Raw genomic sequence first — 21,453 nt, 5'->3', positions numbered from 1 at the left:
CGTAAGCCAGAACAGGTGATAAAGGGGCCCAGGGTAAGCAAGAAGATGACATACACACAGGTATGTCAACACTGACAGAGTAACCATTGCTCTGATGGGTCAAACTTGGGATTGAGGGAGTGACCAGAAATATGATAAAGTCCTGCACTACTACTGCAATCTAATTTGACAAAAACACATTTTTGACACATATTTTTATAGATTTAATACTATCAGCCACTATCAAAGGATAACAAATTATCATAATAGATGTTAGAATGTAGACACAGAAGATACAATTTTCCCAGCAGACATTTTGACTTTTCAAAGCAGGAAAAGCACTTTTTGCTCTTTTCTATTTAAGTGTCTCGATAAGCGATGCCAGTAAGCTACAATACCTAGACCCTGGAACTAGTGCACCTAAATGTCATTTGTTAGGGGTGTACATCTCTGATAGGTATCTAGTGACATGGGCTACAATACATTTCAATGGAACTATTCAGTTCAATGAGAGATACAATTTAATATATACAGTTAATATTCCTTTAATGTAACTATATGTAACTTTTTTTCCACAGGACAGATGAAGACATGAAAGGGGAGAGAGAGGGGGAATGACACGCAGCAAAGGGCCGCAGGTCAGAGTCATACCCAAGGCCTCTGCGTCGAGGCGCAAACCTTTATACGTGTGCGCCTGCTCTACCAACTGAGCTAATCCGGCCTCAACGATATGTAACTTTTAAACGTTTCTGAGACAGTGTAATGTTTCATTTGATAATGATAAATGACCTGTAACAGCAAATGAGACTAACAGTGAAAAGAACACTGTTTTTATATAGTTTTTATTAATGCCTTTGCCCAGGACCAGTTTCCCCCGCAAAGTCACAAAATGATTTACAGCAGGTAGACCGGCTCTGCAGAGCACTCATTCTGATGGGTCACAGATTTCGGTAGAACACCGAAGTGTGTAGTTAGTATCCAGCCAGGTAAAAAGGTACCAGTAGATTTCTTTATTTAGGGCTATATATATTGTATTTTAATGTTATTTTAGAAGTTATTTGTTGTAGTTATGGCTGATACTGGGGCAGGACCATCACAGAAAAGAAGGAAATTAAACAAAGAACAACTAAAAGCTAAAAGCAAGAGTGACAAACAGGCGAAAACCCGAGTCAATCTCAGATGGAGACAATTATGGGATTGTAAATGATTTAAAACTGACCCAGAATTGGCCCTCAGGTATGTAATATGTCTCATAAAATAACTTTACAATGCGCGATGTGGTTGTACGTCAGCAGCATACATGAAATTAAGTCCCCCTTCCATTTAGCGCCCAGTTTTTATTTCTTTTCAGTCCGTGTTTGTGTTAGCCTACTATTTTTTTGTCCTGATGTACTTGTGAAATGCACTGTATAAATCTAAAGTTATTATTACTATTATTACGTTGGTTGCTACAACAATCTCTTAAAGCTTTGGCTCGTGACACAGTGATACTGATACCCGGTTTAGCTCACAAGACAACCAAAGTAGGCTAACTTACCATATGCAACACTTGAAATGCAACGATGCATCTGTATTCTCTTATTGTAAATTAATGATTTTCGGTCCGAGCAGAACGTTCATCACAACTATATAACGTCCAGATAATGTTAATTCATTAATACAGTGGGCAATACAGCACCGTAAAGAAAATACCTTTGCGACAGCAGGTGTGGTAAAAACACTACCCACTTTGGATCGGCAGGCACAGTATTATTTATTTTTACTTAACGTTTATTTAACCAGGAATATACTCATTGAGATTAAGAATCTCTTTTACAAGAGTGTCCATGCAAAGACACTCATCACTCTCCGTCTCTATAGCAGCAAGGATACACATATACGATGCTTAACACTAGAGTGGACTGGTACTTTAGGGGTACGATCACTAGAGATGACGGGTACTTAGGGGTACTATTACTGCCAAACCTGACCCCCCCCAAGCGTCTGTATCCTTTTGTTTGCGCTGAGGGGCCATTAACGCGTCAACACTTTCCATTTCTATAGCACTGCGTTTCCATCTCTATAAGAGCAAGGACACACACATACACAGCACCCACACACCAGACACAGCCATGTAGCATATCCAACAGCTTGAACCCAACAAAACGGGTGTACTTTTAGCTGAAAAAACAGCCACCTAGCTTAGTCTACGGATATGTTCAGTAAACAATGGTACAAAGTAACTTTCCAATGACGCATCATCACTCTCCATCTCTATAACACTGCCACACAATTTGCAACAATAAAACTACTTCCTTCAAGGCAGAATTGAACCAGCACCCAAAGGATGCCTGCTATTTTCAACCTACAGTCCTCCGCTCTACAAACTGAGCTATCGAAGGGAACACAGCACGACAATGGTACGATAACTGCCGAACGTGATGCCCAAGAGCGTCTGTATTCCGCATAGCTGAAGCACAACTAGCCAACAGCATCTACTATTTCAAAGTTTCGAAGGTGACAAACAGCCACCTAGGTCAGTCTATGGATATGTTCAGTAAACAATGGTACAGAGTAACTTTCCAATGACGCTTCATCACTCACCATCTCTATAACACTGCAACACAATTTGCAACAATGAAAACTACTTCCTTCGAGCCGGAGTTGAACCAGCTACCTAAGGATGTCTGCTATTTTCAACCTACAGTCTTCCGCTCTACCAACTGAGCTATCGAAGGGAACACAGCAGAAAAATGGTACGATAACTGCCGAACCTGATGCCTAAGAGTGTCTGTATCCTCCATAGCTGAAGCAGAACTAGTCAACGTGTTCTATTACAAAGATTTGAACGTGATAAACAGCTCAACACTAGAGCTGACGGGTACATTAGGGGTACTATTACTGCCAAACCTGACCCCCCCAAGCGTCTGTATCCTTTTGTTTGCGCTGATGGGCCATTAACGCAAAACAAACAAAACGGGTGTACTTTTAGCTGAAAAACAGCCTCCTATGTTAGTCTACGTTATATGTTCAGTAAACAGTGGTACAAAGTAACTTTCCAATGACGCATCATCACTCTCCATCTCTATAACACTGCCACACAATTTGCAACAATGAAAACTACTTCCTTCGAGCCGGAGTTGAACCAGCGACCTAAGGATGCCTGCTATTTTCAACCTACAGTCCTCCGCTCTACCAACTGAGCTATCGAAGGGAACACAGCACAGAAATGGTACGATAACTGCCGAACCTGATGCCCAAGAGCATCCGTATCCTCCATATCTGAAGCAGAACTAGTTAACAGCGTCTTCTATTACGAAGTTTTGAACGTGACAAACATCCACCTAGCTTAGTCAACAGATATGTTCAGTAAACAATGATACAAAGTAACTTTCCAATGAGGCATCATCACTCTCCATCTCTATAACACTGCCACACAATTTGCAACAATGAAAACTACTTCCTTCGAGCCGGAGTTGAACCAGCGACCTAAGGATGCCTGCTATTTTCAACCTACAGTCCTCCGCTCTACCAACTGAGCTATCGAAGGGAACACAGCGCTATAAAGGTACGATAACTGCCAAACCTGATGCCCAAGAGCGTCTGTATCCTCCATAGCTGAAGCAGAACTAGTCAACGTGTTCTATTACAAAGTTTTGAACGTGATAAACAGCTCAACACTAGAGATGACGGGTACATTAGGGGTACTATTACTGCCAAACCTGACCCCCCCCAAGCGTCTGTATCCTTTTGTTTGCGCTGATGGGCCATTAACGCGTCAACACTTTCCATTTCTATAGCACTGCGTTTCCATCTCTATAAGAGCAAGGACACACACATACACAGCACCCACACACCAGACACAGCCATGTAGCATATCCAACAGCTTGAACCCAAACAAACGGGTGTACTTTTAGCTGAAAAACAGCCACCTAGCTTAGTCTACGGATATGTTCAGTAAACAATGGTACAAAGTAACTTTCCAATGACGCATCATCACTCTCCATCTCTATAACACTGCCACACAATTTGCAACAATGAAAACTACTTCCTTCAAGGCAGAATTGAACCAGCACCCAAAGGATCCTTGCTATTTTCAACCGACAGTACTCCACTCTACCAACTGAGCTATCGAAGGGATCACAGCACGACAATGGTACGATAACTGCCGAACCTGATGCCCAAGAGCGTCTGTATCCTCCATAGCTGAAGCACAACTAGCCAACAGCGTCTACTATTTCAAAGTTTCGAACGTGACAAACAGCCACCTAGGTCAGTCTATGGATATGTTCAGTAAACAATGGTACAGAGTAACTTTCCAATGACGCTTCATCACTCACCATCTCTATAACACTGCAACACAATTTGCAACAATGAAAACTACTTCCTTCGAGCCGGAGTTGAACCAGCTACCTAAGGATGTCTGCTATTTTCAACCTACAGTCTTCCGCTCTACCAACTGAGCTATCGAAGGGAACACAGCAGAAAAATGGTACGATAACTGCCGAACCTGATGCCTAAGAGTGTCTGTATCCTCCATAGCTGAAGCAGAACTAGTCAACGTGTTCTATTACAAAGTTTTGAACGTGATAAACAGCTCAACACTAGAGCTGACGGGTACATTAGGGGTACTATTACTGCCAAACCTGACCCCCCCCAAGCGTCTGTATCCTTTGTTTGCGCTGATGGGCCATTAACGCGTCAACACTTTCCATTTCTATAGCACTGCGTTTCCATCTCTATAAGAGCAAGGACACACACATACACAGCACCCACACACCAGACACAGCCATGTAGCATATCCAACAGCTTGAACCCAAACAAAACGGGTGTACTTTTAGCTGAAAAACAGCCACCTAGCTTAGTCTACGGATATGTTCAGTAAACAATGGTACAAAGTAACTTTCCAATGACGCATCATCACTCTCCATCTCTATAACACTGCCACACAATTTGCAACAATAAAAACTACTTCCTTCAAGGCAGAATTGAACCAGCACCCAAAGGATGCCTGCTATTTTCAACCTACAGTCTTCCGCTCTACAAACTGAGCTATCGAAGGGAACACAGCACGACAATGGTACTATAACTGCCGAACCTGATGCCCAAGAGCGTCTGTATCCTCCATAGCTGAAGCACAACTAGCCAACAGCGTCTACTATTTCAAAGTTTCGAACGTGACAAACAGCCACCTAGGTCAGTCTATGGATATGTTCAGTAAACAATGGTACAGAGTAACTTTCCAATGACGCTTCATCACTCACCATCTCTATAACACTGCAACACAATTTGCAACAATGAAAACTACTTCCTTCGAGCCGGAGTTGAACCAGCTACCTAAGGATGTCTGCTATTTTCAACCTACAGTCTTCCGCTCTACCAACTGAGCTATCGAAGGGAACACAGCAGAAAAATGGTACGATAACTGCCGAACCTGATGCCTAAGAGTGTCTGTATCCTCCATAGCTGAAGCAGAACTAGTCAACGTGTTCTATTACAAAGTTTTGAACGTGATAAACAGCTCAACACTAGAGCTGACGGGTACATTAGGGGTACTATTACTGCCAAACCTGACCCCCCCAAGCGTCTGTATCCTTTTGTTTGCGCTGATGGGCCATTAACGCGTCAACACTTTCCATTTCTATAGCACTGCGTTTCCATCTCTATAAGAGCAAGGACACACACATACACAGCACCCACACACCAGACACAGCCATGTAGCATATCCAACAGCTTGAACCCAAACAAAACGGGTGTACTTTTAGCTGAAAAACAGCCTCCTATGTTAGTCTACGTATATATGTTCAGTAAACAGTGGTACAAAGTAACTTTCCAATGACGCATCATCACTCTCCATCTCTATAACACTGCCACACAATTTGCAACAATGAAAACTACTTCCTTCGAGCCGGAGTTGAACCAGCGACCTAAGGATGCCTGCTATTTTCAACCTACAGTCCTCCGCTCTACCAACTGAGCTATCGAAGGGAACACAGCGCAGAAATGGTACGATAACTGCCGAACCTGATGCCCAAGAGCATCCGTATCCTCCATATCTGAAGCAGAACTAGTTAACAGCGTCTTCTATTACAAAGTTTTGAACGTGACAAACATCCACCTAGCTTAGTCAACAGATATGTTCAGTAAACAATGATACAAAGTAACTTTCCAATGACGCATCATCACTCTCCATCTCTATAACACTGCCAAACAATTTGCAACAATGAAAACTACTTCCTTCGAGCCGGAGTTGAACCAGCGACCTAAGGATGCCTGCTATTTTCAACCTACAGTCCTCCGCTCTACCAACTGAGCTATCGAATGGAACACAGCACTATAAAGGTACGATAACTGCCAAACCTGATGCCCAAGAGCGTCTGTATCCTCCATAGCTGAAGCAGAACTAGTCAACGTGTTCTATTACAAAGTTTTGAACGTGATAAACAGCTCAACACTAGAGATGACGGGTACATTAGGGGTACTATTACTGCCAAACCTGACCCCCCCCCAAGCGTCTGTATCCTTTTGTTTGCGCTGATGGGCCATTAACGCGTCAACACTTTCCATTTCTATAGCACTGCGTTTCCATCTCTATAAGAGCAAGGACACACACATACACAGCACCCACACACCAGACACAGCCATGTAGCATATCCAACAGCTTGAACCCAAACAAAACGGGTGTACTTTTAGCTGAAAAACAGCCACCTAGCTTAGTCTACGGATATGTTCAGTAAACAATGGTACAAAGTAACTTTCCAATGACGCATCATCACTCTCCATCTCTATAACACTGCCACACAATTTGCAACAATAAAAACTACTTCCTTCAAGGCAGAATTGAACCAGCACCCAAAGGATGCCTGCTATTTTCAACCTACAGTCTTCCGCTCTACAAACTGAGCTATCGAAGGGAACACAGCACGACAATGGTACTATAACTGCCGAACCTGATGCCCAAGAGCGTCTGTATCCTCCATAGCTGAAGCACAACTAGCCAACAGCGTCTACTATTTCAAAGTTTCGAACGTGACAAACAGCCACCTAGGTCAGTCTATGGATATGTTCAGTAAACAATGGTACAGAGTAACTTTCCAATGACGCTTCATCACTCACCATCTCTATAACACTGCAACACAATTTGCAACAATGAAAACTACTTCCTTCGAGCCGGAGTTGAACCAGCTACCTAAGGATGTCTGCTATTTTCAACCTACAGTCCTCCGCTCTACCAACTGAGCTATCGAAGGGAACACAGCAGAAAAATGGTACGATAACTGCCGAACCTGATGCCCAAGAGCGTCTGTATCCTCCATAGCTGAAGCAGAACTAGTCAACGTGTTCTATTACAAAGTTTTGAACGTGATAAACAGCTCAACACTAGAGCTGACGGGTACATTAGGGGTACTATTACTGCCAAACCTGACCCCCCCAAGCGTCTGTATCCTTTTGTTTGCGCTGATGGGCCATTAACGCGTCAACACTTTCCATTTCTATAGCACTGCGTTTCCATCTCTATCAGAGCAAGGACACACACATACACAGCACCCACACACCAGACACAGCCATGTAGCATATCCAACAGCTTGAACCCAAACAAAACGGGTGTACTTTTAGCTGAAAAACAGCCTCCTATGTTAGTCTACGTATATGTTCAGTAAACAGTGGTACAAAGTAACTTTCCAATGACGCATCATCACTCTCCATCTCTATAAAACTGAGACACAATTTGCAACAGCGAAAACTACTTCCTTCGAGCAGGAATTGAACCAGCGACCTAAGGATGCCTGCTATTTTCAACCTACAGTCCTCCGCTCTACCAACTGAGCTATCGAAGGGAACACAGCACAGAAATGGTACGATAACTGCCGAACCTGATGCCCAAGAGCATCCCTATCCTCCATATCTGAAGCAGAACTAGTTAACACCGTCTTCTATTACAAAGTTTTGAACGTGACAAACATCCACCTAGCTTAGTCAACAGATATGTTCAATAAACAATGATACAAAGTAACTTTCCAATGACGCATCATCACTCTCCATCTCTATAACACTGCCACACAATTTGCAACAATGAAAACTACTTCCTTCGAGCCGGAGTTGAACCAGCGACCTAAGGATGCCTGCTATTTTCAACCTACAGTCCTCCGCTCTACCAACTGAGCTATCGAAGGGAACACAGCACTATAAAGGTACGATAACTGCCAAACCTGATGCCCAAGAGCGTCTGTATCCTCCATAGCTGAAGCAGAACTAGTCAACGTGTTCTATTACAAAGTTTTGAACGTGATAAACAGCTCAACACTAGAGATGACGGGTACATTAGGGGTACTATTACTGCCAAACCTGACCCCCCCCAAGCGTCTGTATCCTTTTGTTTGCGCTGATGGGCCATTAACGCGTCAACACTTTCCATTTCTATAGCACTGCGTTTCCATCTCTATAAGAGCAAGGACACACACATACACAGCACCCACACACCAGACACAGCCATGTAGCATATCCAACAGCTTGAACCCAAACAAAACGGGTGTACTTTTAGCTGAAAAACAGCCACCTAGCTTAGTCTACGGATATGTTCAGTAAACAATGGTACAAAGTAACTTTCCAATGACGCATCATCACTCTCCATCTCTATAACACTGCCACACAATTTGCAACAATAAAAACTACTTCCTTCAAGGCAGAATTGAACCAGCACCCAAAGGATGCCTGCTATTTTCAACCTACAGTCTTCCGCTCTACAAACTGAGCTATCGAAGGGAACACAGCACGACAATGGTACTATAACTGCCGAACCTGATGCCCAAGAGCGTCTGTATCCTCCATAGCTGAAGCACAACTAGCCAACAGCGTCTACTATTTCAAAGTTTCGAACGTGACAAACAGCCACCTAGGTCAGTCTATGGATATGTTCAGTAAACAATGGTACAGAGTAACTTTCCAATGACGCTTCATCACTCACCATCTCTATAACACTGCAACACAATTTGCAACAATGAAAACTACTTCCTTCGAGCCGGAGTTGAACCAGCTACCTAAGGATGTCTGCTATTTTCAACCTACAGTCTTCCGCTCTACCAACTGAGCTATCGAAGGGAACACAGCAGAAAAATGGTACGATAACTGCCGAACCTGATGCCTAAGAGTGTCTGTATCCTCCATAGCTGAAGCAGAACTAGTCAACGTGTTCTATTACAAAGTTTTGAACGTGATAAACAGCTCAACACTAGAGCTGACGGGTACATTAGGGGTACTATTACTGCCAAACCTGACCCCCCCAAGCGTCTGTATCCTTTTGTTTGCGCTGATGGGCCATTAACGCGTCAACACTTTCCATTTCTATAGCACTGCGTTTCCATCTCTATAAGAGCAAGGACACACACATACACAGCACCCACACACCAGACACAGCCATGTAGCATATCCAACAGCTTGAACCCAAACAAAACGGGTGTACTTTTAGCTGAAAAACAGCCTCCTATGTTAGTCTACGTATATATGTTCAGTAAACAGTGGTACAAAGTAACTTTCCAATGACGCATCATCACTCTCCATCTCTATAACACTGCCACACAATTTGCAACAATGAAAACTACTTCCTTCGAGCCGGAGTTGAACCAGCGACCTAAGGATGCCTGCTATTTTCAACCTACAGTCCTCCGCTCTACCAACTGAGCTATCGAAGGGAACACAGCGCAGAAATGGTACGATAACTGCCGAACCTGATGCCCAAGAGCATCCGTATCCTCCATATCTGAAGCAGAACTAGTTAACAGCGTCTTCTATTACAAAGTTTTGAACGTGACAAACATCCACCTAGCTTAGTCAACAGATATGTTCAGTAAACAATGATACAAAGTAACTTTCCAATGACGCATCATCACTCTCCATCTCTATAACACTGCCAAACAATTTGCAACAATGAAAACTACTTCCTTCGAGCCGGAGTTGAACCAGCGACCTAAGGATGCCTGCTATTTTCAACCTACAGTCCTCCGCTCTACCAACTGAGCTATCGAAGGGAACACAGCACTATAAAGGTACGATAACTGCCAAACCTGATGCCCAAGAGCGTCTGTATCCTCCATAGCTGAAGCAGAACTAGTCAACGTGTTCTATTACAAAGTTTTGAACGTGATAAACAGCTCAACACTAGAGATGACGGGTACATTAGGGGTACTATTACTGCCAAACCTGACCCCCCCCAAGCGTCTGTATCCTTTTGTTTGCGCTGATGGGCCATTAACGCGTCAACACTTTCCATTTCTATAGCACTGCGTTTCCATCTCTATAAGAGCAAGGACACACACATACACAGCACCCACACACCAGACACAGCCATGTAGCATATCCAACAGCTTGAACCCAAACAAAACGGGTGTACTTTTAGCTGAAAAACAGCCACCTAGCTTAGTCTACGGATATGTTCAGTAAACAATGGTACAAAGTAACTTTCCAATGACGCATCATCACTCTCCATCTCTATAACACTGCCACACAATTTGCAACAATAAAAACTACTTCCTTCAAGGCAGAATTGAACCAGCACCCAAAGGATGCCTGCTATTTTCAACCTACAGTCTTCCGCTCTACAAACTGAGCTATCGAAGGGAACACAGCACGACAATGGTACTATAACTGCCGAACCTGATGCCCAAGAGCGTCTGTATCCTCCATAGCTGAAGCACAACTAGCCAACAGCGTCTACTATTTCAAAGTTTCGAACGTGACAAACAGCCACCTAGGTCAGTCTATGGATATGTTCAGTAAACAATGGTACAGAGTAACTTTCCAATGACGCTTCATCACTCACCATCTCTATAACACTGCAACACAATTTGCAACAATGAAAACTACTTCCTTCGAGCCGGAGTTGAACCAGCTACCTAAGGATGTCTGCTATTTTCAACCTACAGTCTTCCGCTCTACCAACTGAGCTATCGAAGGGAACACAGCAGAAAAATGGTACGATAACTGCCGAACCTGATGCCTAAGAGTGTCTGTATCCTCCATAGCTGAAGCAGAACTAGTCAACGTGTTCTATTACAAAGTTTTGAACGTGATAAACAGCTCAACACTAGAGCTGACGGGTACATTAGGGGTACTATTACTGCCAAACCTGACCCCCCCAAGCGTCTGTATCCTTTTGTTTGCGCTGATGGGCCATTAACGCGTCAACACTTTCCATTTCTATAGCACTGCGTTTCCATCTCTATAAGAGCAAGGACACACACATACACAGCACCCACACACCAGACACAGCCATGTAGCATATCCAACAGCTTGAACCCAAACAAAACGGGTGTACTTTTAGCTGAAAAACAGCCTCCTATGTTAGTCTACGTATATATGTTCAGTAAACAGTGGTACAAAGTAACTTTCCAATGACGCATCATCACTCTCCATCTCTATAACACTGCCACACAATTTGCAACAATGAAAACTACTTCCTTCGAGCCGGAGTTGAACCAGCGACCTAAGGATGCCTGCTATTTTCAACCTACAGTCCTCCGCTCTACCAACTGAGCTATCGAAGGGAACACAGCGCAGAAATGGTACGATAACTGCCGAACCTGATGCCCAAGAGCATCCGTATCCTCCATATCTGAAGCAGAACTAGTTAACAGCGTCTTCTATTACAAAGTTTTGAACGTGACAAACATCCACCTAGCTTAGTCAACAGATATGTTCAGTAAACAATGATACAAAGTAACTTTCCAATGACGCATCATCACTCTCCATCTCTATAACACTGCCAAACAATTTGCAACAATGAAAACTACTTCCTTCGAGCCGGAGTTGAACCAGCGACCTAAGGATGCCTGCTATTTTCAACCTACAGTCCTCCGCTCTACCAACTGAGCTATCGAAGGGAACACAGCACTATAAAGGTACGATAACTGCCAAACCTGATGCCCAAGAGCGTCTGTATCCTCCATAGCTGAAGCAGAACTAGTCAACGTGTTCTATTACAAAGTTTTGAACGTGATAAACAGCTCAACACTAGAGATGACGGGTACATTAGGGGTACTATTACTGCCAAACCTGACCCCCCCCAAGCGTCTGTATCCTTTTGTTTGCGCTGATGGGCCATTAACGCGTCAACACTTTCCATTTCTATAGCACTGCGTTTCCATCTCTATAAGAGCAAGGACACACACATACACAGCACCCACACACCAGACACAGCCATGTAGCATATCCAACAGCTTGAACCCAAACAAAACGGGTGTACTTTTAGCTGAAAAACAGCCACCTAGCTTAGTCTACGGATATGTTCAGTAAACAATGGTACAAAGTAACTTTCCAATGACGCATCATCACTCTCCATCTCTATAACACTGCCACACAATTTGCAACAATAAAAACTACTTCCTTCAAGGCAGAATTGAACCAGCACCCAAAGGATGCCTGCTATTTTCAACCTACAGTCTTCCGCTCTACAAACTGAGCTATCGAAGGGAACACAGCACGACAATGGTACTATAACTGCCGAACCTGATGCCCAAGAGCGTCTGTATCCTCCATAGCTGAAGCACAACTAGCCAACAGCGTCTACTATTTCAAAGTTTCGAACGTGACAAACAGCCACCTAGGTCAGTCTATGGATATGTTCAGTAAACAATGGTACAGAGTAACTTTCCAATGACGCTTCATCACTCACCATCTCTATAACACTGCAACACAATTTGCAACAATGAAAACTACTTCCTTCGAGCCGGAGTTGAACCAGCTACCTAAGGATGTCTGCTATTTTCAACCTACAGTCTTCCGCTCTACCAACTGAGCTATCGAAGGGAACACAGCAGAAAAATGGTACGATAACTGCCGAACCTGATGCCTAAGAGTGTCTGTATCCTCCATAGCTGAAGCAGAACTAGTCAACGTGTTCTATTACAAAGTTTTGAACGTGATAAACAGCTCAACACTAGAGCTGACGGGTACATTAGGGGTACTATTACTGCCAAACCTGACCCCCCCCAAGCGTCTGTATCCTTTTGTTTGCGCTGATGGGCCATTAACGCGTCAACACTTTCCATTTCTATAGCACTGCGTTTCCATCTCTATAAGAGCAAGGACACACACATACACAGCACCCACACACCAGACACAGCCATGTAGCATATCCAACAGCTTGAACCCAAACAAAACGGGTGTACTTTTAGCTGAAAAACAGCCTCCTATGTTAGTCTACGTATATATGTTCAGTAAACAGTGGTACAAAGTAACTTTCCAATGACGCATCATCACTCTCCATCTCTATAACACTGCCACACAATTTGCAACAATGAAAACTACTTCCTTCGAGCCGGAGTTGAACCAGCGACCTAAGGATGCCTGCTATTTTCAACCTACAGTCCTCCGCTCTACCAACTGAGCTATCGAAGGGAACACAGCGCAGAAATGGTACGATAACTGCCGAACCTGATGCCCAAGAGCATCCGTATCCTCCATATCTGAAGCAGAACTAGTTAACAGCGTCTTCTATTACAAAGTTTTGAACGTGACAAACATCCACCTAGCTTAGTCAACAGATATGTTCAGTAAACAATGATACAAAGTAACTTTCCAATGACGCATCATCACTCTCCATCTCTATAACACTGCCAAACAATTTGCAACAATGAAAACTACTTCCTTCGAGCCGGAGTTGAACCAGCGACCTAAGGATGCCTGCTATTTTCAACCTACAGTCCTCCGCTCTACCAACTGAGCTATCGAAGGGAACACAGCACTATAAAGGTACGATAACTGCCAAACCTGATGCCCAAGAGCGTCTGTATCCTCCATAGCTGAAGCAGAACTAGTCAACGTGTTCTATTACAAAGTTTTGAACGTGATAAACAGCTCAACACTAGAGATGACGGGTACATTAGGGGTACTATTACTGCCAAACCTGACCCCCCCCAAGCGTCTGTATCCTTTTGTTTGCGCTGATGGGCCATTAACGCGTCAACACTTTCCATTTCTATAGCACTGCGTTTCCATCTCTATAAGAGCAAGGACACACACATACACAGCACCCACACACCAGACACAGCCATGTAGCATATCCAACAGCTTGAACCCAAACAAAACGGGTGTACTTTTAGCTGAAAAACAGCCACCTAGCTTAGTCTACGGATATGTTCAGTAAACAATGGTACAAAGTAACTTTCCAATGACGCATCATCACTCTCCATCTCTATAACACTGCCACACAATTTGCAACAATAAAAACTACTTCCTTCAAGGCAGAATTGAACCAGCACCCAAAGGATGCCTGCTATTTTCAACCTACAGTCTTCCGCTCTACAAACTGAGCTATCGAAGGGAACACAGCACGACAATGGTACTATAACTGCCGAACCTGATGCCCAAGAGCGTCTGTATCCTCCATAGCTGAAGCACAACTAGCCAACAGCGTCTACTATTTCAAAGTTTCGAACGTGACAAACAGCCACCTAGGTCAGTCTATGGATATGTTCAGTAAACAATGGTACAGAGTAACTTTCCAATGACGCTTCATCACTCACCATCTCTATAACACTGCAACACAATTTGCAACAATGAAAACTACTTCCTTCGAGCCGGAGTTGAACCAGCTACCTAAGGATGTCTGCTATTTTCAACCTACAGTCTTCCGCTCTACCAACTGAGCTATCGAAGGGAACACAGCAGAAAAATGGTACGATAACTGCCGAACCTGATGCCTAAGAGTGTCTGTATCCTCCATAGCTGAAGCAGAACTAGTCAACGTGTTCTATTACAAAGATTTGAACGTGATAAACAGCTCAACACTAGAGCTGACGGGTACATTAGGGGTACTATTACTGCCAAACCTGACCCCCCCAAGCGTCTGTATCCTTTTGTTTGCGCTGATGGGCCATTAACGCAAAACAAACAAAACGGGTGTACTTTTAGCTGAAAAACAGCCTCCTATGTTAGTCTACGTATATATGTTCAGTAAACAGTGGTACAAAGTAACTTTCCAATGACGCATCATCACTCTCCATCTCTATAACACTGCCACACAATTTGCAACAATGAAAACTACTTCCTTCGAGCCGGAGTTGAACCAGCGACCTAAGGATGCCTGCTATTTTCAACCTACAGTCCTCCGCTCTACCAACTGAGCTATCGAAGGGAACACAGCGCAGAAATGGTACGATAACTGCCGAACCTGATGCCCAAGAGCATCCGTATCCTCCATATCTGAAGCAGAACTAGTTAACAGCGTCTTCTATTACAAAGTTTTGAACGTGACAAACATCCACCTAGCTTAGTCAACAGATATGTTCAGTAAACAATGATACAAAGTAACTTTCCAATGACGCATCATCACTCTCCATCTCTATAACACTGCCAAACAATTTGCAACAATGAAAACTACTTCCTTCGAGCCGGAGTTGAACCAGCGACCTAAGGATGCCTGCTATTTTCAACCTACAGTCCTCCGCTCTACCAACTGAGCTATCGAAGGGAACACAGCGCTATAAAGGTACGATAACTGCCAAACCTGATGCCCAAGAGCGTCTGTATCCTCCATAGCTGAAGCAGAACTAGTCAACGTGTTCTATTACAAAGTTTTGAACGTGATAAACAGCTCAACACTAGAGATGACGGGTACATTAGGGGTACTATTACTGCCAAACCTGACCCCCCCCAAGCGTCTGTATCCTTTTGTTTGCGCTGATGGGCCATTAACGCGTCAACACTTTCCATTTCTATAGCACTGCGTTTCCATCTCTATAAGAGCAAGGACACACACATACACAGCACCCACACACCAGACACAGCCATGTAGCATATCCAACAGCTTGAACCCAAACAAAACGGGTGTACTTTTAGCTGAAAAACAGCCACCTAGCTTAGTCTACGGATATGTTCAGTAAACAATGGTACAAAGTAACTTTCCAATGACGCATCATCACTCTCCATCTCTATAACACTGCCACACAATTTGCAACAATAAAAACTACTTCCTTCAAGGCAGAATTGAACCAGCACCCAAAGGATGCCTGCTATTTTCAACCTACAGTCTTCCGCTCTACAAACTGAGCTATCGAAGGGAACACAGCACGACAATGGTACTATAACTGCCGAACCTGATGCCCAAGAGCGTCTGTATCCTCCATAGCTGAAGCACAACTAGCCAACAGCGTCTACTATTTCAAAGTTTCGAACGTGACAAACAGCCACCTAGGTCAGTCTATGGATATGTTCAGTAAACAATGGTACAGAGTAACTTTCCAATGACGCTTCATCACTCACCATCTCTATAACACTGCAACACAATTTGCAACAATGAAAACTACTTCCTTCGAGCCGGAGTTGAACCAGCTACCTAAGGATGTCTGCTATTTTCAACCTACAGTCTTCCGCTCTACCAACTGAGCTATCGAAGGGAACACAGCAGAAAAATGGTACGATAACTGCCGAACCTGATGCCTAAGAGTGTCTGTATCCTCCATAGCTGAAGCAGAACTAGTCAACGTGTTCTATTACAAAGTTTTGAACGTGATAAACAGCTCAACACTAGAGCTGACGGGTACATTAGGGGTACTATTACTGCCAAACCTGACCCCCCCAAGCGTCTGTATCCTTTTGTTTGCGCTGATGGGCCATTAACGCGTCAACACTTTCCATTTCTATAGCACTGCGTTTCCATCTCTATAAGAGCAAGGACACACACATACACAGCACCCACACACCAGACACAGCCATGTAGCATATCCAACAGCTTGAACCCAAACAAAACGGGTGTACTTTTAGCTGAAAAACAGCCACCTAGCTTAGTCTACGGATATGTTCAGTAAACAATGGTACAAAGTAACTTTCCAATGACGCATCATCACTCTCCATCTCTATAACACTGCCACACAATTTGCAACAATAAAAACTACTTCCTTCAAGGCAGAATTGAACCAGCACCCAAAGGATGCCTGCTATTTTCAACCTACAGTCTTCCGCTCTACAAACTGAGCTATCGAAGGGAACACAGCACGACAATGGTACTATAACTGCCGAACCTGATGCCCAAGAGCGTCTGTATCCTCCATAGCTGAAGCACAACTAGCCAACAGCGTCTACTATTTCAAAGTTTCGAACGTGACAAACAGCCACCTAGGTCAGTCTATGGATATGTTCAGTAAACAATGGTACAGAGTAACTTTCCAATGACGCTTCATCACTCACCATCTCTATAACACTGCAACACAATTTGCAACAATGAAAACTACTTCCTTCGAGCCGGAGTTGAACCAGCTACCTAAGGATGTCTGCTATTTTCAACCTACAGTCTTCCGCTCTACCAACTGAGCTATCGAAGGGAACACAGCAGAAAAATGGTACGATAACTGCCGAACCTGATGCCTAAGAGTGTCTGTATCCTCCATAGCTGAAGCAGAACTAGTCAACGTGTTCTATTACAAAGTTTTGAACGTGATAAACAGCTCAACACTAGAGCTGACGGGTACATTAGGGGTACTATTACTGCCAAACCTGACCCCCCCAAGCGTCTGTATCCTTTTGTTTGCGCTGATGGGCCATTAACGCGTCAACACTTTCCATTTCTATAGCACTGCGTTTCCATCTCTATAAGAGCAAGGACACACACATACACAGCACCCACACACCAGACACAGCCATGTAGCATATCCAACAGCTTGAACCCAAACAAAACGGGTGTACTTTTAGCTGAAAAACAGCCTCCTATGTTAGTCTACGTATATATGTTCAGTAAACAGTGGTACAAAGTAACTTTCCAATGACGCATCATCACTCTCCATCTCTATAACACTGCCACACAATTTGCAACAATGAAAACTACTTCCTTCGAGCCGGAGTTGAACCAGCGACCTAAGGATGCCTGCTATTTTCAACCTACAGTCCTCCGCTCTACCAACTGAGCTATCGAAGGGAACACAGCGCAGAAATGGTACGATAACTGCCGAACCTGATGCCCAAGAGCATCCGTATCCTCCATATCTGAAGCAGAACTAGTTAACAGCGTCTTCTATTACAAAGTTTTGAACGTGACAAACATCCACCTAGCTTAGTCAACAGATATGTTCAGTAAACAATGATACAAAGTAACTTTCCAATGACGCATCATCACTCTCCATCTCTATAACACTGCCAAACAATTTGCAACAATGAAAACTACTTCCTTCGAGCCGGAGTTGAACCAGCGACCTAAGGATGCCTGCTATTTTCAACCTACAGTCCTCCGCTCTACCAACTGAGCTATCGAAGGGAACACAGCACTATAAAGGTACGATAACTGCCAAACCTGATGCCCAAGAGCGTCTGTATCCTCCATAGCTGAAGCAGAACTAGTCAACGTGTTCTATTACAAAGTTTTGAACGTGATAAACAGCTCAACACTAGAGATGACGGGTACATTAGGGGTACTATTACTGCCAAACCTGACCCCCCCCAAGCGTCTGTATCCTTTTGTTTGCGCTGATGGGCCATTAACGCGTCAACACTTTCCATTTCTATAGCACTGCGTTTCCATCTCTATAAGAGCAAGGACACACACATACACAGCACCCACACACCAGACACAGCCATGTAGCATATCCAACAGCTTGAACCCAAACAAAACGGGTGTACTTTTAGCTGAAAAACAGCCACCTAGCTTAGTCTACGGATATGTTCAGTAAACAATGGTACAAAGTAACTTTCCAATGACGCATCATCACTCTCCATCTCTATAACACTGCCACACAATTTGCAACAATAAAAACTACTTCCTTCAAGGCAGAATTGAACCAGCACCCAAAGGATGCCTGCTATTTTCAACCTACAGTCTTCCGCTCTACAAACTGAGCTATCGAAGGGAACACAGCACGACAATGGTACTATAACTGCCGAACCTGATGCCCAAGAGCGTCTGTATCCTCCATAGCTGAAGCACAACTAGCCAACAGCGTCTACTATTTCAAAGTTTCGAACGTGACAAACAGCCACCTAGGTCAGTCTATGGATATGTTCAGTAAACAATGGTACAGAGTAACTTTCCAATGACGCTTCATCACTCACCATCTCTATAACACTGCAACACAATTTGCAACAATGAAAACTACTTCCTTCGAGCCGGAGTTGAACCAGCTACCTAAGGATGTCTGCTATTTTCAACCTACAGTCTTCCGCTCTACCAACTGAGCTATCGAAGGGAACACAGCAGAAAAATGGTACGATAACTGCCGAACCTGATGCCTAAGAGTGTCTGTATCCTCCATAGCTGAAGCAGAACTAGTCAACGTGTTCTATTACAAAGTTTTGAACGTGATAAACAGCTCAACACTAGAGCTGACGGGTACATTAGGGGTACTATTACTGCCAAACCTGACCCCCCCAAGCGTCTGTATCCTTTTGTTTGCGCTGATGGGCCATTAACGCGTCAACACTTTCCATTTCTATAGCACTGCGTTTCCATCTCTATAAGAGCAAGGACACACACATACACAGCACCCACACACCAGACACAGCCATGTAGCATATCCAACAGCTTGAACCCAAACAAAACGGGTGTACTTTTAGCTGAAAAACAGCCTCCTATGTTAGTCTACGTATATATGTTCAGTAAACAGTGGTACAAAGTAACTTTCCAATGACGCATCATCACTCTCCATCTCTATAACACTGCCACACAATTTGCAACAATGAAAACTACTTCCTTCGAGCCGGAGTTGAACCAGCGACCTAAGGATGCCTGCTATTTTCAACCTACAGTCCTCCGCTCTACCAACTGAGCTATCGAAGGGAACACAGCGCAGAAATGGTACGATAACTGCCGAACCTGATGCCCAAGAGCATCCGTATCCTCCATATCTGAAGCAGAACTAGTTAACAGCGTCTTCTATTACAAAGTTTTGAACGTGACAAACATCCACCTAGCTTAGTCAACAGATATGTTCAGTAAACAATGATACAAAGTAACTTTCCAATGACGCATCATCACTCTCCATCTCTATAACACTGCCAAACAATTTGCAACAATGAAAACTACTTCCTTCGAGCCGGAGTTGAACCAGCGACCTAAGGATGCCTGCTATTTTCAACCTACAGTCCTCCGCTCTACCAACTGAGCTATCGAAGGGAACACAGCACTATAAAGGTACGATAACTGCCAAACCTGATGCCCAAGAGCGTCTGTATCCTCCATAGCTGAAGCAGAACTAGTCAACGTGTTCTATTACAAAGTTTTGAACGTGATAAACAGCTCAACACTAGAGATGACGGGTACATTAGGGGTACTATTACTGCCAAACCTGACCCCCCCCAAGCGTCTGTATCCTTTTGTTTGCGCTGATGGGCCATTAACGCGTCAACACTTTCCATTTCTATAGCACTGCGTTTCCATCTCTATAAGAGCAAGGACACACACATACACAGCACCCACACACCAGACACAGCCATGTAGCATATCCAACAGCTTGAACCCAAACAAAACGGGTGTACTTTTAGCTGAAAAACAGCCACCTAGCTTAGTCTACGGATATGTTCAGTAAACAATGGTACAAAGTAACTTTCCAATGACGCATCATCACTCTCCATCTCTATAACACTGCCACACAATTTGCAACAATAAAAACTACTTCCTTCAAGGCAGAATTGAACCAGCACCCAAAGGATGCCTGCTATTTTCAACCTACAGTCTTCCGCTCTACAAACTGAGCTATCGAAGGGAACACAGCACGACAATGGTACTATAACTGCCGAACCTGATGCCCAAGAGCGTCTGTATCCTCCATAGCTGAAGCACAACTAGCCAACAGCGTCTACTATTTCAAAGTTTCGAACGTGACAAACAGCCACCTAGGTCAGTCTATGGATATGTTCAGTAAACAATGGTACAGAGTAACTTTCCAATGACGCTTCATCACTCACCATCTCTATAACACTGCAACACAATTTGCAACAATGAAAACTACTTCCTTCGAGCCGGAGTTGAACCAGCTACCTAAGGATGTCTGCTATTTTCAACCTACAGTCTTCCGCTCTACCAACTGAGCTATCGAAGGGAACACAGCAGAAAAATGGTACGATAACTGCCGAACCTGATGCCTAAGAGTGTCTGTATCCTCCATAGCTGAAGCAGAACTAGTCAACGTGTTCTATTACAAAGTTTTGAACGTGATAAACAGCTCAACACTAGAGCTGACGGGTACATTAGGGGTACTATTACTGCCAAACCTGACCCCCCCAAGCGTCTGTATCCTTTTGTTTGCGCTGATGGGCCATTAACGCGTCAACACTTTCCATTTCTATAGCACTGCGTTTCCATCTCTATAAGAGCAAGGACACACACATACACAGCACCCACACACCAGACACAGCCATGTAGCATATCCAACAGCTTGAACCCAAACAAAACGGGTGTACTTTTAGCTGAAAAACAGCCTCCTATGTTAGTCTACGTATATATGTTCAGTAAACAGTGGTACAAAGTAACTTTCCAATGACGCATCATCACTCTCCATCTCTATAACACTGCCACAC

General features: G+C 43.8%; 20 non-coding genes across 20 annotated transcripts; all 20 read right to left on the bottom strand.

The window, feature by feature from the left end:
- Positions 1-2,607: 2,607 nt before the first annotated feature.
- Positions 2,608-2,696, bottom strand: trnay-gua. The gene is given in 2 exon segments: positions 2,608-2,643; positions 2,660-2,696. It is a non-coding gene; the product is annotated as a tRNA-Tyr (tRNA).
- Positions 2,697-3,083: 387 nt separating this feature from the next.
- trnay-gua lies at positions 3,084-3,172 on the bottom strand. The gene is given in 2 exon segments: positions 3,084-3,119; positions 3,136-3,172. It is a non-coding gene; the product is annotated as a tRNA-Tyr (tRNA).
- A 247-nt stretch (positions 3,173-3,419) lies between these two features.
- trnay-gua lies at positions 3,420-3,508 on the bottom strand. Its single transcript is given in 2 exon segments — positions 3,420-3,455; positions 3,472-3,508. It is a non-coding gene; the product is annotated as a tRNA-Tyr (tRNA).
- Positions 3,509-5,857: 2,349 nt separating this feature from the next.
- On the bottom strand, positions 5,858-5,946 carry trnay-gua. The gene is given in 2 exon segments: positions 5,858-5,893; positions 5,910-5,946. It is a non-coding gene; the product is annotated as a tRNA-Tyr (tRNA).
- Positions 5,947-6,193: 247 nt separating this feature from the next.
- Positions 6,194-6,283, bottom strand: trnay-gua. The gene is given in 2 exon segments: positions 6,194-6,229; positions 6,246-6,283. It is a non-coding gene; the product is annotated as a tRNA-Tyr (tRNA).
- Positions 6,284-7,119: 836 nt separating this feature from the next.
- trnay-gua lies at positions 7,120-7,208 on the bottom strand. Its single transcript is given in 2 exon segments — positions 7,120-7,155; positions 7,172-7,208. It is a non-coding gene; the product is annotated as a tRNA-Tyr (tRNA).
- A 499-nt stretch (positions 7,209-7,707) lies between these two features.
- On the bottom strand, positions 7,708-7,796 carry trnay-gua. Its single transcript is given in 2 exon segments — positions 7,708-7,743; positions 7,760-7,796. It is a non-coding gene; the product is annotated as a tRNA-Tyr (tRNA).
- Positions 7,797-8,043: 247 nt separating this feature from the next.
- Positions 8,044-8,132, bottom strand: trnay-gua. The gene is given in 2 exon segments: positions 8,044-8,079; positions 8,096-8,132. It is a non-coding gene; the product is annotated as a tRNA-Tyr (tRNA).
- Positions 8,133-9,558: 1,426 nt separating this feature from the next.
- On the bottom strand, positions 9,559-9,647 carry trnay-gua. The gene is given in 2 exon segments: positions 9,559-9,594; positions 9,611-9,647. It is a non-coding gene; the product is annotated as a tRNA-Tyr (tRNA).
- A 247-nt stretch (positions 9,648-9,894) lies between these two features.
- On the bottom strand, positions 9,895-9,983 carry trnay-gua. The gene is given in 2 exon segments: positions 9,895-9,930; positions 9,947-9,983. It is a non-coding gene; the product is annotated as a tRNA-Tyr (tRNA).
- A 1,426-nt stretch (positions 9,984-11,409) lies between these two features.
- Positions 11,410-11,498, bottom strand: trnay-gua. The gene is given in 2 exon segments: positions 11,410-11,445; positions 11,462-11,498. It is a non-coding gene; the product is annotated as a tRNA-Tyr (tRNA).
- Positions 11,499-11,745: 247 nt separating this feature from the next.
- On the bottom strand, positions 11,746-11,834 carry trnay-gua. Its single transcript is given in 2 exon segments — positions 11,746-11,781; positions 11,798-11,834. It is a non-coding gene; the product is annotated as a tRNA-Tyr (tRNA).
- Positions 11,835-13,261: 1,427 nt separating this feature from the next.
- Positions 13,262-13,350, bottom strand: trnay-gua. The gene is given in 2 exon segments: positions 13,262-13,297; positions 13,314-13,350. It is a non-coding gene; the product is annotated as a tRNA-Tyr (tRNA).
- Positions 13,351-13,597: 247 nt separating this feature from the next.
- trnay-gua lies at positions 13,598-13,686 on the bottom strand. Its single transcript is given in 2 exon segments — positions 13,598-13,633; positions 13,650-13,686. It is a non-coding gene; the product is annotated as a tRNA-Tyr (tRNA).
- A 1,313-nt stretch (positions 13,687-14,999) lies between these two features.
- Positions 15,000-15,088, bottom strand: trnay-gua. The gene is given in 2 exon segments: positions 15,000-15,035; positions 15,052-15,088. It is a non-coding gene; the product is annotated as a tRNA-Tyr (tRNA).
- Positions 15,089-15,335: 247 nt separating this feature from the next.
- trnay-gua lies at positions 15,336-15,424 on the bottom strand. Its single transcript is given in 2 exon segments — positions 15,336-15,371; positions 15,388-15,424. It is a non-coding gene; the product is annotated as a tRNA-Tyr (tRNA).
- Positions 15,425-17,774: 2,350 nt separating this feature from the next.
- Positions 17,775-17,863, bottom strand: trnay-gua. The gene is given in 2 exon segments: positions 17,775-17,810; positions 17,827-17,863. It is a non-coding gene; the product is annotated as a tRNA-Tyr (tRNA).
- A 247-nt stretch (positions 17,864-18,110) lies between these two features.
- On the bottom strand, positions 18,111-18,199 carry trnay-gua. The gene is given in 2 exon segments: positions 18,111-18,146; positions 18,163-18,199. It is a non-coding gene; the product is annotated as a tRNA-Tyr (tRNA).
- Positions 18,200-19,625: 1,426 nt separating this feature from the next.
- trnay-gua lies at positions 19,626-19,714 on the bottom strand. Its single transcript is given in 2 exon segments — positions 19,626-19,661; positions 19,678-19,714. It is a non-coding gene; the product is annotated as a tRNA-Tyr (tRNA).
- Positions 19,715-19,961: 247 nt separating this feature from the next.
- Positions 19,962-20,050, bottom strand: trnay-gua. The gene is given in 2 exon segments: positions 19,962-19,997; positions 20,014-20,050. It is a non-coding gene; the product is annotated as a tRNA-Tyr (tRNA).
- Positions 20,051-21,453: the final 1,403 nt, after the last annotated feature.

The sequence above is a fragment of the Sander lucioperca genome, chromosome 10 (assembly GCF_008315115.2).
Source record: "Sander lucioperca isolate FBNREF2018 chromosome 10, SLUC_FBN_1.2, whole genome shotgun sequence".
Taxonomy (NCBI): Eukaryota; Metazoa; Chordata; class Actinopteri; order Perciformes; family Percidae; genus Sander; species Sander lucioperca.
This window is presented reverse-complemented; position numbering and strand designations above follow the sequence as displayed.